Consider the following 17,152-nt stretch of genomic DNA (forward strand, 5'->3'; position numbering starts at 1 on the left):
CTTTTCTATATCCCCTCTAGCAACATATCTGCCTTATCAGATGGGTTTGACATAATCATTGCGCACATCAAACTTTTAAAACAGATCATTACAAATTGAGGGTCTAATATAAGGCAAAGGTTTGGTTTTATCGGTGGGAGGACATAATAAAGGCTCAGGTACTTTGATCAGACTGAGTGAATGCTATTTTACTCCATGCATAAACTCCTAATTCATCATTGAAGGCAATTGACACATAATGAAAGCATTCATTGACTGCAAAGAAGTTTACCAGGCACTAACCATTGCTGACAAAGCTTCATGTTGCTGTAAGTGATGGGTTATAACTGAAGATTGTATTACTAATCGTACCAAATCAGGACTTCCCTTAACCAGATTATCAAGCCTGGAAAGGAAATGTGTGTGTAGCTGATAAATTAGGACTTCCCTAGTCGAAACTGAAGTTTGAAACTGAGTCTTGAGCTTTTGGGTAGGAAATAAGTGGCACAAAAGTTGTCACTTTTTGACATACGGGATTTGCTCACAAGCCCATCATCCATATAAGTATCAGCAATAGTTTTGACAGCTCATGAATTAAGGAAGGGAACAGAAATGTAAAAGAGAAGTAAGAGACTCTGCTTGGGAAATAAGAAGTGACTTCAACACAGCAAAAGACCTGAATCACACATGTGGTTGTTATAACTTATAAGAATAAAAGTCCCATGAAGAGGCAACTCTGTCAAAACGAAACTTAGTTCAACATAGTGCAGAGTCAAATTCACTTTAAAAGTAATGAGCATTTCCTGTACAAAAACATTAATCTTTCAACACTGTAACAGTTCTTCACAGTAGAGTACAACATGTCAACAAAGAGGAAATGCGTTTTATATTTAACCAAAACGGGAATTCCCAGCAGTCTTTATCAGTCATTTCCTGTAATCCAGCTCCTGGTATACAGTCAGCTTTCCATTTATATCACTGAATGGCAAAGACTGACCATTGACAGTACTACTCATAAGACTGTGTGGGCATTATAAATAGCATCAGCTGCGTATGCTGCTGTAACAGGTGGCAGCAACATTAGCATTTGCCATCCGACTAGAGGAGGAGGGGTCAAGGCTCCCTGGATGCCCCACACAGCCTGTTGACTGGAAAAGTGTTGACTGAAAAATACGACTTCTTGGCATGCCTGTCATCTCAGCAAGCCACCTGTACACACACACACAAACACAACCTCTGACAACTCAGGTCACATGCTCCCAGATGTGGCCTTCAACCTGACTCAACACCTCCACGCTGCTTAAGGGCTCTCGCAGGTGAAGGAGCAGATGTGCAATGTGGAGGACGTCATCTGTTATGAGAGGCTTCACATGGAGGAGCACGCCGGCACATATGGAAAGAGAGACTGATTCACCAGGTGAGTGGTGTGGGAGTACAGTGTGGACACTGTTTTTACAGCCTCTCAGGTTTTATCTCAACAACTCGTCCAGATCTAAATATACCCATCTATGAGTAAGACATTACAGCACTTCCATCACAGTATCGGGTCCAAGTGACTCTGACAAATCACAGCCACTAAAGGTACGTTAGAATAACTCAGTATATACTCATCCCCACATTAAAAAACAACCACTAATTATTTCCTAGAGATTCATTCTAAGGAAATGTTGCTAATTATTTATCAGTAACTTTCAGGTGTAACTGCTACATAGCTTATTTGACTTACTGAAAAACTAGCATTGGCTTGCGAATAAACGTATGATTACTGTAGACTTTAGTATCATCTAAAATAATGTCTGCACATAAAACTTCACACGATTTCTTGTTGTAAACTGGATTACATCATGCAAAAAACAGACATTGACCAAACCCACTAGTTAAACAAAATCTGATATTTCCTACTCACCCTAAAATGTTATGAATATTAATAAGTCAGAAAAATATATTAATCTATACAGTAGATTCAGATAGAATCAAAATAAAGTGATACCTAAACTGACCAAGGATTGTAAGTTAAGTTTAATGATGATGACTTTATGATTTGCGCTCGTTAATAGGTGACTTGATTTCTTTTTAAATTGTTTAAATTGTTTTCTAGCAAGAAATGTTCTTAATACTAAAGTCTCTATTATAACACATTTAATGTTGCCAATGTAATACTCGCTAGTAGCATATAAAAAACTTAGGAAGGACTTTACGCACAAACTCAGTAATGGATTTAAGACTAGCTGGTGTAACCCGGCCCGGTTCCCCAGCTAATTCAGAGGTCTGTATTTCTGATGAAGTGACTGTGAAGTGTGAAGAAAATTGAAATACCCTCTCTTTCCAACTCGACCCATTTTAAGCCCAATCCCCAAACCCAGCAAAGAGTAATTAATGGCTCATTCATCCCTGAGTGAACCATACAGCAATAATTATGACCATATGCTATTCCAAAGACTTTTAATTGCCTAATTAAAATCTTATTAAACTATTGAACAGAGATAGGGGACATTTTGAACTCAAGGCTCAGGGGAGTTCAATTCATCAAGCTTGCTTTTCCTCTAGGACTTGTGACACACGGTCAGAGGTTGTGAATTTGATCACAAATGCTGACTTCTTACATTTTGGAGCGATCAGGCGCTAAGAATGTATTGATAGATAGGGTAATATATGGCTGTGAAAGTAGATGAGAATATTTCATCACCTCTGTCTTTGAAACCTTTACAAATGCCTAAATCCAACCCGTTTCAAAAGTGAAAATATCTGAAATGATATTCCATTTCATTCCATTTCCCTTCAGTGCAAATTTCCATAACAGATGTGGAGCCAGCAGAAGCAGCTTGCTGCTGAAATGTAAAGTAGCAGAGCAGGGTCTGTCGTCGGGCCTGCTATCACTATCAAGGCCGAAGTGTGTGAAAGAAGAGCAGCAAGGGCTCTGCGACAGACAGAAAGGTGCTTTAATACCCAGAGGGGGAAAGGATGACAGAGAAGCAAATTGAAGGGCAAGGGGACATTTTTCCTCTCCTCATCAAAACTCAAAATGTAATGTAAAATTAGAATTTATATGAAGATGGAAATCACCTGAGAATCACTAATCTCGACTAACACATGATAGATTCAATGAGATCTTTCCTCCTGTGTGAGAGTCATTTGGCTTTGGGCCCTTTTATCCCTGGCACTCCAGCCAAAGCTCCCTGTCAAAACACATTACACAGAGCATAAACCCGGATTAAAACTGTTCATGTGTTGTCGTTAATAAACCCTCAAACAGGGTAGACACCGAGAGATTGAGGAGAAACTGGCAGCTAATTGTACTTTTCTCACTCTCTGCACTCTTTCAGTTTCAACAATCCAGTGTAAGCTGATCCACGTCTAGGAAGCAGCCTGCCCTGTTGGTCTTGCTGAAATGGCCTATTTCTTTTCTACAGTCTGTTGTACTGTTGTCACACCCTTTGCTGAGGAAACAGAACACCTACACCTTTGAGAGTATTATCATTTGATACACCTTCCGACACTAATGTGAAAGGCATTTTAAAAGCTTTAAATAAATGACTGAAATTATCTTTTTAATCTACGGTAAAGCTGTAGTATTTTGACAAACTGTCCAGATATTCTACTGTTTTAGTGGTCTAAAGTTGAAAGGAATTTGATGTTGACATTAACAACTGCATCTGCTACTGATCTTTATCTCTGAAAGAAAGAATTTCTTCTTTACTGGACTACATAATAGATCCTGACATTTGCTATAGCAGCAGAGCAAGAGGCGTACTGGTCTCTGCTGCTCCATGATAGTTTTCAGTATTTATTTTTTTAATAACAATTTGTACTGTAAAATATATAACATATACAATGGTGAACAAAAGTGCTCTGTAAGCAATGGCAGAGATTCATCTTTTAATACTGTTGAATGTTTTTAAAGGAGTAAAACAATGTTTCAAAGATAAATAAGTCCAACTTTTAAGGTTGTGTCTCCATAGTCCATTTATAGGTTTTACCCAACAACTTGTTTACTTTTTTGCTAATCCCCTGCCATGTAAATGTATTATAAACTCTGAACAAAAAGTGACCATCTCACATGTGTTTAAGCTGTCGATTAGGATCAGGGGGCCTTTTCGTAGGCTTTCTTAAATCAAAGTCTTCTGTTGAAAACTAATACTAGTTTCACAATGGGTGATAATGAGATTAACATATGATTCTCTTGCAATGAAATAACAGTATGTGACCAATTTTACATTTTCTCTTTTCCATTACCCACATGGAGCAAATGCTTTCAGAGGTTAGAAGAGGTTGCCAACGCTGTCTTTTAGGGAGAAATAACATTTAAAATATATATCAGTGACAATTTGTTTAATTCATGTAAAGTTGTTACTCGATTATGTAAAAAGCTAGATTTTTAACAAAGATCATTTTAAAAACTCTTTCAACAATGAGCTGATCCTCTAACGCATCTATAACTATAGCATATTATACTGATAGTGTAAATGGGCATGGTGTCTTGCTACTGCGAGTATAACCTACATCTGAACAGAGGGATTAGTGTCACATTTACAGTATATAGTCACTTGGTAGTAAGTAGTGCAGCAGCTTGGACCAGAAAAGACAGTGTGATCATTGGAGTCCATTGCAGTAAAAAGCAACTATTTTACGAGAAATAAAAATCATATAATATAAAGCAATAAAATACAGTACAATATTGTTCAGATCACTGTTTAAAATATCGTGGGTCTGTGTTTTACGAGGAGTCCCGGCGTTTGCCAGACAGGTAAAGAGCAGTTGGAGGCCTGGCTGCTGTAAGTAGGTCATGCCTGTTGAAACACTCACTCCCATTATAAATGTATCCACTTGTTTGCCATAGTGAGTGAAATATTGACCCTGATAAAGCGAGCTCTGATAACACAACATGGACAAAAGGCGCTTTATCTCTCTTGTTCTTGTTTTTTATTTGATATAATAGATACGTCTACAATATACACCTACCATGATTGTTTTTTAATTCCAAATAATATGTTATTGTGTTATCTTAAAGGTGGGGTAGGTAATTTTGTAGAAACCCGCTCGAGTGCGCTAGAATTTGAAAATACACAGCCGGAAAAAATCTGCCCCTTCCTTACAGAGCCCCTCCTCCAACACACATAAACGCGCACATGACCAATGAGGGCACGAGATACATTTGTGCACAGATGGAAGTCTGACAGGCAGGTAGGCCATCCAGTTCTTTTAGCCGGGCCGGCTAAAATGATTGGTACAGTACTACGGCTTCCACAGATGACATTTTTGTATGGATTTTTTGTCAAAGCACTTAAGATATTCATTGCTATCGGGATGTTAAGAACATTCCATGGAATATAACAAAAAGTGTATCTCGAGCCGGTTTCTCAAACTTTCCTACCCCACCTTTAATGTCAAACTCTGAATTTGAAAATAAACCGTTAAATCAAGAAAAAACTGTCATTCTACGTTTTGCTAAAAAATGATATGGGATATAAATGAAAAGAAAAGATAAGTCAAGAGAGCATTATCAATTAACACAGAAATAAATAATGGTGTGCATCAAAATGTGCTGCCCACTTAAATGCATGGACCATTCAATCACTAAAATGCATTGGAATATTTATCCTCTTTGAAATTGATTAGGCTGGTGTGGCATCCATGAAAGGCCGTAAACAAAGCGGCGTGGCTGTTCTCCCTTGATGTCCACAGCAAGAAGCTGCACGCATTCCAGTAGCTTAGAGGCTTAGACAGCAGCTCCGGCTATAGGCCATTGGGCAAAGAGCCACACACATCCATCACTGTGTGAGACCGATAAAAGGCTCAGAACGTCCACTTCTGCACATGCCCATCAACGACGCAAACCCAGACACGCCTTAATCACAACTCGAGGTTTTCGAGTGTAAAAGCACATTTTAGCCCTTAAGATGTAACCAGCAGGCGAATCACTGCTCAAAGTTTCACAAGTCTCACTGTGGAGGTGTACTCTGGAGTTAGTACGCAAAACATGTAGTTTACATTCAGTGTTACTCACCAAAACAAATGTGATGAATGTATTTCCTTCCTTCCTTATTATATACAACACTTGCCAATGTTAGACATTACAGAGGTGTAACTTTATGGAATAGTAAAACAACAATATTCATTGTGTTACCCAAATGCAGGTGTGCATGTGTGCCACAAACAAAACCACCGCCCACTCACGCATTTTACTCTTTGAAAATCACAAACAAGGATCAATGATCCCCAGAGTGGTGTGTTCATCTAAGCAGGTGTAATCAGGTTCATGGTCAATCTTCAATCACATACTGAAGAACTCAGTGTGCATCTAGACCGGGTGACGACACTACCTATTGACGCAGCAACCACTGTAAGTTATATTCTTGTTTAATTAGACTTCTCTGTTTCCTTTATTCTACTCTGTATAATTGTTCTGTAGTTATTGTAGCTAAAACGGCGCTTTTGAGAGATTTTAAATCTCAGATCTGCTCAAGTGAACCTGTTACACAGGTCTCAGTGGCGCACTCAAGCCTGCATGACAATATAGGCAGGGACACTCTGCTGTCGCCCATCAGCTGTAGAGAGTTAACTAATTAGAGAGGCGTGGCCCCACAGCTGTGAGAACTCAGCAATCAGGCGTCCATTTTAGGTAGCTCTTTCCTGGAGCATCAGACAGCCGAAGACATTGGAGTCCTGCAGGAGTCAAAGACTGACAAAGACATTGGAGTCCTGCGGGAGTCATGAGGGTGGCAAAGAGGAGGCAAATCCTCCTCTGATTAAGCTAATTACCACTGGTGTTTTATTTTATTTTCTTTAGTTTTCTAGCCCCTCATGCTATAATCATGTGTATTTTCTCTATTCCTGTTCATGTGTCTTCTCGCAATTATCACTGGCCCCGTGTATCTCCTAATCGCTATAACCGGCCTGCTCTCGTCTATCCCACATGCTCCACTGAGATCCAACATCTAGTTTCAGGCGGCCTGTGGAACTGCCAGTCAGCTGTTCCTAAGGCTGACTTCATCTCTGGCTACGCCTCCCTGCAGTCCCTGGATTTCCTTGCTCTCACTGAGACGTGGATTACTCCATCCAACACATCCACCCCAGCAGCTCTCTCCACAGCATATTCCTTCTCCCATACACCCAGACCCACTGGCAGAGGAGGTGGCACTGGTCTCCTGCTCTCTCCCAAATGGAGCTTTTCCCTCTTCAAGCTACCTAACTTCACTCCTTCCACCTTTGAATTCCATGCCGTCACAGTAACCCATCCTATACAATTAACCATTGTTGCTCTCTACCGTCCACCAGGCGCCTTGGGAGACTTCTTGGAGGAATTAGATAATCTCCTCTCACACATCCCTGAAACTGGCCCTCCCGCTGTACTTCTCAGAGACTTCAACCTCCAGACAGGGAAGATAGACGAACTAACATCTCTGTTAACCGCCTTTGCTTTCTCACTGTCTCCATCCCCACCAACTCATAAAGCTGGCAATGTCCTTGATCTCATATTCTCAAGGAACTGCACTACTTCTAACCTCTCTGTAAACCCACTCCACACATCTGATCACTTCTTCATTTCATTCTCTCTACCCCTTTCCAAACATAACAAACTAATCTCTTCTCATCCTGCACCTGTCCGCCGTAACCTCCGTTCCCTCTCCCCCTCTACCTTTGCCTCATCGGTGCTCTCAGCCCTCCCTTCCTCTGACTCATTCCAACTCCTGCCTCCAAACTCTGCTGCAGAAACTCTCCTCTCTACTCTCTCATCCTCTCTGGACTCTCGCTGTCCTCTCACATCTCGGCAGGCTCGTCAGTCCCCTCCTGCTCCTTGGCTAAATGACGCACTGCATGCTAATAGAACCATCCTTCGGGCAGCAGAGCGGAAACGGTGGAAATCCAAACAACATGACCACCTCCTAACCTATCAGGCTCTCCTCTCCTCTTTCTCTGCTTCGATCTCTCAGGCAAAAAGCACCTTCTTTCTTTCCCAAAAAACTATTTTCCATCTTCTCCACCCCTCCTCACTTCTGTCAAGCGACTTTGTTAACCACTTTGAAAAAAAGGTTGATGATATTCGCTCTTCTTTTTCTGACTCACCTTTACTCACCGCTGGGTCACCAGACCCTCCTTTCACCCACACACTAACCTCCTTTTCCCCTCTCTCTCCAAGTGAGGTTCTTACCCTCATTACCTCTGCCCGCCCTATCACCTGTCCTCTGGACCCTATCCCTTCAAAGCTCCTTCAGACTATCGCTCCTGATATTCTACCGTTTCTCACCCATTTCATCAACACTTCTCTAACTTCTGGTCACTTTCCAAATAGTCTTAAGGAGGCAAGAGTAAACCCTCTCCTAAAGAAACCCACTCTCGACCCGTCTGATGTTATAAACTACAGGCCTGTCTCTCTCCTCCCGTTCCTGTCTAAAACACTTGAACGCGCTGTCTTTAAACAGTTCTCCTGTTATCTCCATCAGAACAACCTTCTGGATCCGCACCAGTTTGGTTTCAAGGCAGGTCACTCCACAGAAACTGCTGTCACTGAGAACTGCACACTGCCAAAGCAGCATCCCTTTCCTATGTCATCATCCTTTTGGACCTGTCTGCTGTATTCGACACGGTGAACCATCAGATCCTCCTTCACACTCTCCAAGAACTTGGAGTTTCAGGCTCTGCACTTTCCCTCCTCACCTCATACCTCAAAGACCGTACCTACAGGGTAACTTGGAGAGGGTCCGAGTCCGACCCTTGTCAATTAACTACAGGGGTCCCTCAGGGCTCTGTTCTTGGTCCCCTCCTCTTCTCCCTGTACACAAACTCGCTCGGATCTGTCATTAGCCCGCATGGTTTTTCATACCACTGCTACGCTGACGACACCCAATTAATTCTGTCCTTTCCCCGCTCAGAGACCCAGGTCGTCTCACGCATCTCTGCTTGTCTAGCTGACATCTCTCAGTGGATGTCTGCTCATCACCTCAAGCTCAACCTTGACAAGACTGAACTACTTTTCCTTCCGGGAAAAGATTGTCCCACTCTTGACCTGACAATCAACATCGGCACCTCTGTTGTTTCCCTGACTCAGACTGCAAGGAATCTGGGTATGATGATGAAATTAATCATCTAAATAAAATTCAAGGACTTAAAAACGTGGATGACCTCAAACTTTTTGATGTTAAACACGACCAAAACTGAAGTTATTGTACTTGGCCCTAAGAATCTACGAAACAAATTATCTAAAGATATACTAACTATGGATGGCATTAATTTGGCCTCCAGTGAGACTGTAAGGAATCTTGGTGTTATATTTGATCAGGATTTATCCTTTAATGCCCACATAAAATCAATTTCAAGGACCGCCTACTTCCATCTACGTAACATTGCAAAAATCAGGCATATCTTGCCTCAAAACGATGCAGAGAAACTAGTCCATGCATTTGTTACTTTTAGGCTGGATTATTGTAACTCTTTATTATCAGGGAGTACCAAGAAGTCAGTCAAGTCGCTTCAGCTGATTCAAAATGCTGCAGCTCGTGTACTAACCAGAGTTAGGAAAAGGGACCACATTACTCCTGTTCTGGCTGCCTTACACTGGCTCCCTATAGAACACAGGATAGAATTTAAAATTCTTCTTCTCGCCTACAAAGCCCTTAATGGGCAGGCGCCATCTTACCTTAAATAACTCATTATACCCTACTGTCCTACTAGGGCATTGCGTTCCAAGAATGCAGGGTTGTTGGTTGTTCCTAGAGTCTCTAAAAGTACAATGGGAGCCAGAGCCTTTTCTTATCAAGCTCCACATTTGTGGAATCAGCTTCCAGTTTGTGTTCGGGCGGCAGACACCCTATCCGTTTTTAAGAGTGCGCTTAAGACCTTCCTTTTTGATAAAGCTTATAGTTAGGGCTGATTAGATTCAGCCCCTAGTTTTGCTGATATAGGCTTAGTTTGTCGGGGGACATCTTACTTCTTCCTTCTCTCTGTCTATACCTGTGTACTCTCATGTTCCGATTAACCCAGCTTCCCCAACTTTCTTTCTTTTTGGTGTCTATATATGCCGGGATCCGGAGTCATGGATGATCCTGCGGTCCTGTGTCCTGGATCGCGAGTCGTGGCTGTGGTCCTGGATCATCGGTCCTCGTGGATTCATCTTCCTATTATACACACACATGCATTTCCAAACATTTGGACTACCTATGTTGCAAATGTATTATCTTTTCAATTTACACACGGCATCTATTGCACGTCTGTCCGTCCTGGGAGAGGGATCCCTCCTCTGTTGCTCTCCCTGAGGTTTCTCCCATTTTTCCCTTTAAACTGTGGGTTTTCTCCGGAAGTTTTTCCTTGTACGATGTGAGGGTCTAAGGACAGAGGGTGTCGTATTGTCATACTGATATTCTGTACAAACTGTGAAGACCACTGAGACAAATGTAACATTTGTGATATTGGGCTATATAAATAAACATTGATTGATTGATTGATCCTAGATAACAACCTGTCCTTCACTGCAAACATAGCTGCTACAACCCGCTGCTGCAGATACACGCTTTACAACATCAGGAAGATACGTCCCCAGCTGACCCAGAAAGCCACGCAGGTTCTGGTCCAGGCTCTCGTCATCTCACGCCTAGACTACTGCAACTCCCTCCTGGCTGGTCTACCTGCATGTGCCATCCGACCTCTGCAGCTCATCCAGAATGCAGCGGCTCATCTGGTCTTCAACCTTCCTAAATTTTCCCACACCACTCCGCTCCTCCGTTCCCTCCACTGGCTTCCAGTAACTGCTAGAATCTACTTCAAGACACTGGTACTTGCATACCATGCTGCGAATGGATCTGGCCCTTCCTACATCCAGGACATGGTTAAACCGTACACCCCAGCACGTGCACTCCGCTCTGCATCAACCAAACGGCTCGCTGCACCCGCACTGCGAGGGGGGCCCAAGTTCCCATCAGCAAAAACACGTGGGTTTGCTATCCTGGCTCCAAAATGGTGGAATGAGCTCCCCATTGACATCAGGACAGCAGAGAGCCTGCACATCTTCCGGCGCAGACTGAAAACTCATCTCTTTCGACTCCACTTCGAGCGATAGAATTACTAACAAAGAACTGCTAACAGAGCACTTATATACTAATAAAGGACTGGCTTATCTATAGCCAGTTGAGTAGCACTTGAAATGTTTGGCTCTATGAAACCTGATGTACCTGTGTTTTCTTCAAGGTTGTGTCTTCCTGGTCGAATGTACTTATTGTAAGTCGCTTTGGATAAAAGCGTCAGCTAAATGCAATGTAATAATACTGTACAGCCCATTTCAAATGGCACCTGTCAAAACGGTTTAAAGGCTAATCCAGGTATGTTCAATAGCTATTTTTAAATGACGATGCCTCAGGCTCGAGTAAATCTCTAGGATAAAGTGCAAGACCACAGGGAGCAATGGGAAACGTTTACTGTAATATTGTATATTCAATCAAATGTGAATTTTTGGTTTGATTAATTAAATTGCATATTACTGAAATTTCATTTTGTATGCCGTTCAATGTAGACGTCTCTTGACGTCACATCACACTCAGTAACATTGGATCCTTTGCAGATGGCATTCCTAGGTTTTTCAGACATTTCAAGGGAAATTCGCAAAAATATTATTACAATGTAAAGCCCGGCTTTCTGATACTCTCTAAATCTGGTTCATGAGATATTGTATACCAATGATGAAGAACTGATCCTCAGGCAACAAATATAGCACAGACACTTTCTTATGCCTGTGAACTATTGGTTCATCTACTTCTCATCTCTAGCTACAACCCTCAACACGTCTGAAAAGTCGACATCAAGCCAAAGATTCTTTATTTGACCTCTTTTTTGACCACATTAAAAAAAAATTGTGGGGCTAGTCCGACCCCTTTATGTGGGGTCTTAGAGTGGGGCAGCTGCCCCCCACACACACTGACCTCACTTAGTAAAGATCAATAGTGAGCTGCACATTCCTCAATCCAAGTCCTCAGGAGTCACTCAGGCCTTGGTATCCCAGCCATGCAAGTCATCTTGTGAATCCTTTAGCAAACTGATATTTGGGTTGAATTCCAATCATTGACATCCAACATCCAAGACGACCAGATTTGACCTGCTAGGGCACGATATGCAGTAAACCATACGGGGGAGGCAAGCTCTTGTCACTCAGCGGTATCCCCCTATAGACCATGCTAATGCAGTCACTCAAGGGCAAATTTGTCAAGCTGGCATTGCTCAGTTGAGATCTAATTTTACGTGTTTATACTTCACATTTTTGCCTGTGCCCTTTTTCATTTCCCCTTTCAATCAAACTGTACACGACCTAGTGCACAGCAAAATTATGGGGCCCACATTGATCCCAAGGCTAGATGATTTAATGGTTGACTGACTGTTCTATTTAACCAGACAAGCATAATAAGGGGATTAGCAACCTATCAGATGACAGAGTTCAGTGTGCTTGGCTGCAGCTATACATCCTATATCACATGATTTGTTAAACACTGTTCACTGGAGATAGTATAAATGAGTATAATTTTAGGTAAGGTAAACAAGATTAAAATCCAAGAAAGTGTACTGTATGACATTGTTACTGCAAAATTGTTAGTTAAGAGTTTCTTAGGCTATCAAATTGTTGAGGAATTGGAAAGGACCCTTGAGGTCCATGTACCGCTTTGTTTGCAGTGTAAAACCTACACTTGTGTGTTTGAGATGCAATCACAGTGCTGACACGTCCATACAATGCCCCGGCCCCCACAGCTGGATGTGTGCAGGTGGGGGCTGATGTCATGGAGAGATGGAGGTGTAATGATGTGTTACTAGAAAGCTGAGCCACTTCACTGTGATATCACAATGCATGTCAGGCATCTTTACATACTTTTACAACTTATAGGAATATATATTTTTTTTTTCAGTTTTGAAAAAGAAAACTTTATTTTATACGTTTAGATGTCATTTATAAATAAAATCTAAAAACCCCAAAGGGTAAGACATATTCCAAGAACAGGCCCATTAAGGTTTATTTATATGAGCCTTGAAAAGAGAAGACAACATTAAAATCATGTTGGCAAACATCTGCTTTCCGATTTCTCTCAAAGTCCCTAAATTCCTACCATCCCAAAAGGCTGCTCTGACGCTCACATGGTCTTCTGGCGTCACATGGTTACAAGTGATGATCACAATATTTATAAACTATAAAATGTAAGGTCAGTGATTTGTCCCTTGAGCAGGGACACAGAATAAATAACACTTGCTTTGATTGTATCACAAACTAAACATGAAGAAAAGCAGACAGGCCGGAATCCAAAAGCTGAACCCTCCACAGTGAGAGTTGTGAAAAACAACAGAAACGTTACAAAGAAACTGAAAGGCAGGACATTATTATTTCATATACAGCACATTTTCTCTGTCAAAGTAGAGGCAGGCAGGATAACATTTTCTGAGTTATCAGAAAGCATTTATCCTCTCTCTGTCAGTAAACCCAGTAAGCCCCACTGACCACATCAGAAGTCATACTGGGGAGAAAAAGCATCAACAGCCTTGGTTCAGGTGAGCTTAAACGGCACCTGCATGCTGAACAGTTTCATCCCTCCAGATGTCTTGAGGCCTTTCTGGACCCGGAGCCAGCACATCTATAACGGTCTCCTCCACAGCCCGGGCTCTGGTGGATAACTGCCAGAAAGAAAGCAGAGATGGAGGGGATCTGCGCCCTGCAGCCACTCACACTGAACAAAAAGTGCTGAAAGAGGCCATACGATGGCTTGTGTGCTGTGTCTTAATATATCACATCTTCACTCCCATCTGATGAATTATTCAGACGGTGCTATCTACTGTGCCTCTCACCTAAAACATCTGCCCTGCCAGCCAGCCTGTCTGCCAGCTCTGGCTTCCCTCCGTCCTGCCACAGGAAGCTTTTAGTCTGCTGCTGTCCTGTGGTCTCTGTTACAGTTAACCCCCTTCCTCTATCTCCATTTCCATCTCTTAGACTGCAGGTATAAAGGATTGAAGCAAAGAGATTGCGTTACTGTGTCAAGGATCTATTTGTACAAGTTTTGGAAAAGAAAACATTTTGTTTTTGCTACTACTGTGCTAATCTCTGTGTTGTCAAGGCTGGGGTTAGCTCGAAACATACAAAGTTCGTAGGTTTGTAACTGAAGGCAAGAGGGTAAGTTGTTCTCAAAAGAAAACCTTGGATGGCACAATAAAAGATTGTCTTCACAAACATACTTGAAGTTAAAACTCTGCTTAACTTCTACTCCCAGCACAACTGGCTATGTGTTTCTTCAAGAGTTTAGAATGTTGGTTTCATAAAGTTACCCACATTGTTGGATGCTGCCTCCCTTACTAGAAAGGTATGGGGAGGGGGGAGTTTCAGACGCTGTTTGAACTCCTGACAAGCACTTCAGATATAGTATACAGACCCATACGGTGTCACATGGACACCAAACACTCGTCAGCCTTTTCCTATTTTACAATAAAAAAGTCAGATAAAACTCTTTCACATCGGGGGGATAGTTGCATTCCAACTCTGGGCTTCATCATCAAGGGGGAGACACCAAACAGAAAACACAGACCAGAGCATGTTGCACTAAATATGTTCAGTCCATTAAAGTAATGAGTGTACTTGTAGGATAAAAGGTGCATGCTCACCTCCCCTTGTACTGTTTAGATCTTAGCAGAGCATGAAATGGCTAAATACCAGCATCGCTCCTCCTCCATTCATAACTTTCAGCAGGGATGTCTGATTGAAAAAGCACCCATCGCTATTTGTGTCCAAGGTTACAGAAGAAAAACGTTGTCTGCCAGTCAGAAGAGTGAAAGGTGTGTTATTAGACCAGTAAAGTGTATCAGAGATCTCACTGCAACCTACGTCCGAGTACATTTTGATATAAAATGAAATATCATGTAGAGAGTTACGGCAGGCATGTCTGAAAGGGTCCGCAGCACCATTAGCAGAGTAAAGGGCACAACCTGGAATGCTCAGAGATATCAAATCACAGCGGTGGGGGAGGGACAGGCCGCTAAACAAGGCTCGGTCGGAGGCTGATCCCATTAATCAGTCCACCTATCGTACTCATGTCAGGAAGCAAACAAACATATCCGACCACTACCAACAACCTGATGCACGTTAGCTGCGAGTGGAACTTTAAATGTGACCCTTAAGTCCCGTGTCAGACGTACACATAGCTACGAGGATTGAAATAGAATTTTATAATTAAACATGCGAGAGGGACAGGTGTGAGGTGAAGGGTGATGGAAACACACCCTGAAAAGACAACTTTGCGATTCTCACACCAACACATGAGAAACGCTGATATACGTGTAAACATACTCCACATGGTTTGCCAAAGCGGTTTCAAAGGCTTGTGTACAGTTAAAATAAGACACTGGAAGAACAAGGCAAGGCCGCGGAGCACTTCATATGCATGTGATGTGTTTTGATGCATGTTTCATACTGGTTAAACTCAAGGCCTGTGGGACACTGGAGGAAATGCAGAGATCTGGCCACGTTCCATGTCCGCAGTCATTTCCCACATCGTGACACAGTGTTGGACTGGGAATAAGTAGAGAAGCCTGCTGTGCTCCCAGAATGCATGTTTGCAGAGTTCCCATCAGTGAGTACACAGTAATAGGACTCCCTGAAGGCCTGTATTTAACCTTTAGGTTACAAGTGGCTGGCCACACTAAAGCCAACCCCTCATCTGCCTCAGCAACACTGTTAACCCTATTCTAACTCATCATACTTAGCAGAAAGAGAAACAGTCAGATAAGTTCACAAGATCTACAGATCATGATTGAACAACTGATGGAAAAGTCATGATGCAAAGCTCCTTGTGGTCAGTCTCATTCTGACCAAGCTGACATAATGACAAAACTCCAAATCCCACTACAAACAGGATGTGAAACATTATCAATGGAGCTTTGTAAATATATCACAAGTGGCTTTTGACGAACCAGGTTGTTTACATTTGTTTTCTATACAAAATGTACTATTTTGATCAATTTGAATATGGTGTGGAGGTTTCTACAAAGGTTTTTACATTATCTGGCTCATTTGTGTATTGCAATAAGCATGTATCTTTGAGAAACTGAAAGCACACAATATTTGGGCTAAAGTTTAAATACATTCCTTGGATTTATTGAGAGACATACAAGTATCAGCTCCAACTCTAACAGCTATGCACTTGTCACATCAATTATACTGTATCTGCACACAATCTTTGTTTGAAGTTGTGTATTGGCGGGACATCTAAACTAACATTTATGACATGATACCACAATATGGAGAGCAAAACAGCCCATAAAAGAAAATCCAAAAAGGAATACTACTGCTTTCTTCACACACAATGACAGGGAGAGAGTCCTGAAGAGAACCTGACTATACAAACAGATGAAGAAGAAGGATCAGAGTAGCCTAATGCTGAGAAAAGGCCCTTGGGATATGCTGACAAAGTGGAAACATGTGAATATGGGGCCAGCATAAGGGATTAAGCTGTGATAAAACAGTAAGGCGCAGTATGATTTATTTCTTCTTTGTCTCTTCCGCTCTAAACAGATGTAGTCATCTGCAACAGGTTGCTCACTGCTTTGAGCTGCTTTACAAGAAGAACCATTTGATCCTTTTGCTTGTATTCATTTCGGCAGACTTGATGCAGAACAGCACTGCATCAGATAAGTGATCACTCAGCAAAGGAATGTTTCAGAGATCCAGTTAAAGTCTACAACACTGATATACTCAGGTTTTCTCTGCCAGTGACTGTCTCCCTGTTATGAAAGATATTTTTGTGAAGAAGGCTAGATTTGAGGTATTGATATTACAGGCACCATGCTTTACCAACCAGCCAAAGCTTTTCTGACAGCATCATACAGGCAGTTCATTGTCATGGTAGCCAGAATGCATCTGCCAGCTGTTTTCTTTGTGGATCAAACCAAAAGAAAACAGCAGGCCAAGGTCAGCACAGACAGGCTTTTCTCCTACAGCAGACAGATGAATCTCCATATACAAGGCCAGAAAACAAAACCTCTCTCTGTCACAAATGAGATAGCGCAGGCGATTATATTCCACCCTCTCGTGGAAAAATCAACCTTCCTCAAAAATTAATGAAAGCTCCTATTTATTCCCATTTATCCCCAGTGTTGAATGTTTGTTGATCATTGTAGGAAATGTCTGTAGGTTGGATTCCATTCACCTGGTTTTATATGCACATTT

The 17,152-nt window shown here is 42.0% G+C and overlaps 1 protein-coding gene across 3 annotated transcripts in view; it reads right to left on the reverse strand.

Moving 5' to 3' along the window:
• sema4ba (sema domain, immunoglobulin domain (Ig), transmembrane domain (TM) and short cytoplasmic domain, (semaphorin) 4Ba) overlaps positions 1-17,152 on the reverse strand; it is a 53,775-nt gene that overhangs the window by 27,632 nt on the left and 8,991 nt on the right. Inside the window, exon 1 of one of the 3 annotated variants that reach the window (XM_034085179.1) lies at positions 13,509-13,614. The exons of the other annotated variants lie outside the window; for them this stretch is intronic. The gene's annotated coding sequence lies outside the window, so the exon portion shown is untranslated. Of the gene's footprint in view, positions 1-13,508; positions 13,615-17,152 lie in introns of those variants that run through there. 3 annotated transcript variants of the gene reach the window in all.

The sequence above is a fragment of the Pseudochaenichthys georgianus genome, chromosome 6, assembly GCF_902827115.2.
Source record: "Pseudochaenichthys georgianus chromosome 6, fPseGeo1.2, whole genome shotgun sequence".
NCBI lineage: Eukaryota > Metazoa > Chordata > Actinopteri > Perciformes > Channichthyidae > Pseudochaenichthys > Pseudochaenichthys georgianus.